Genomic DNA, 1,586 nt, shown 5'->3' with positions numbered 1-1,586 from the left:
TTCATGTAGTAACAACTGTTAGTAACATATCATATGCTTGTTGTGTAAATGGCCTCAAAACACACACTCATGTGCACATGCGCGCACACACACACACACACACACACACACACACACACACACACACACACCTGTGAGGTGTTGTAACTATTCATTTGCCTGCTTAAATCTTTTAACAGTGAGTTTTATGCTCTAAACATTTTTGAAGGTCTAAAGGTTTGTTTTTTTTTATTTTTCATGTACAAAGACTAGCATGATCCCTTTCACTGGATAGGTGTTCTTGATTAATCCATTCAAGGTCACTTAGTCCAACTTAATGAAGCCTATGCCCTTTGAGTTCTGACAGACAAATTGATGGCACGAGAGTTTAACCCGTATTTCTGGATCCGATTGTGGAGGTTAGAACATACACTGCAAGAGCAAGAGCCCTGGCCAAACTTCTGTGGGTGACACCAGTAGAGCTACAGGTGACACATCTTGCCTTTAAATGGCCAATGAGGGAGAAGGTAGTTTTGTACAATACGTATTTTAACTTGTCAGTTATGCCTTCATAAAACTGGGGGCAAGGGGAGAGATGAATGAATCTGATAGAGGAAGGAAGAATAAACAGAGGAGGAGGAGGAGGAGGGAGAAGCAGAGGAGGACAGGATAGCTGAGTGTGGTGGTACATGCTTGTAATCCCAGTACATGGGAAGCTGAGGCAGGAGGACCACAAATCAAGGCTAGCCTGTACTGGATAGTGATACCCTATTCGAGAAAGGAAAAGCTTCTGTAATGCAGGGTGACCCACCCTTGAATCCTCTAAAGCACGGCACTTTCTACATTGCAGTGTGGCTGTGAGCATAAGGAATCTACCTGAGTTATCCTGAGGTTGGCTACATAAATCCTCTAACTTTAAGTGGTCTATGGGAAGGATTAGGGGACAATGAGTAAGCCCACATACGTAAAAATGTTCACAAAGAATCAGCATTTATACGTACATAGTGTTTTCAGCTCAGGGCCAGTACCTAAAGCAGATCAGCATCCTTATTGTCATTTCTACTTCATAGGATCCAGGCCAACTGTGTCTCATTACCTCCCAGGAAGGAAAATTGTTCTTGACTTTGGAAAGTAGAAATTGAGGCTAGAGAATTTACTTAAAAATTTCTTGTGTGGCTGGGCATTGGTGGCACATGCCTTTAATCCCAGAGAGGCAGAGACAGGGGGATCCCTGATGGGGAATGTACTGTGTATGTTTATGTTATTGATTGTTAAATAAAATGCTGCTTGCCCAATGAGACAGCAAGTTAGACGGGACTAGGAGTCAAAGAGGATTCTGGGAAATGTAGAAGAGAAGTGTTGATCCAGGCAGGAAGTGATATAGCAAGGAGACTCATATTTAAGCGAAGGAGAAACAGGAAGGGTCCTTTTCCCCTCCGCTCCTGCTCCAGCAGCACAATGTGATCCACCGGCAAGGAGGAATGCCAATAAGGCGTCCGATAAGCTAAGTCTTATAAAATATATAGATTTATGATAGTTAAAACTGAGCTAACAGATGAGAAATCCTAGTCATTGTCCAAGCAGCTTTGAACCTAATACAAGTTTCT

At 42.6% G+C, this 1,586-nt stretch overlaps 1 pseudogene; it reads right to left on the bottom strand.

Moving 5' to 3' along the window:
- Positions 1-303: 303 nt before the first annotated feature.
- Positions 304-476, bottom strand: LOC103161383 (annotated as a pseudogene).
- Between the last annotated feature and the right edge of the window lie 1,110 nt (positions 477-1,586).

This window comes from Cricetulus griseus, chromosome 3, assembly GCF_003668045.3.
Source record: "Cricetulus griseus strain 17A/GY chromosome 3, alternate assembly CriGri-PICRH-1.0, whole genome shotgun sequence".
NCBI lineage: Eukaryota > Metazoa > Chordata > Mammalia > Rodentia > Cricetidae > Cricetulus > Cricetulus griseus.
The sequence above is the reverse complement of the archived record's forward strand: the minus strand, read 5'-3'. Positions and strand labels throughout refer to the sequence as shown.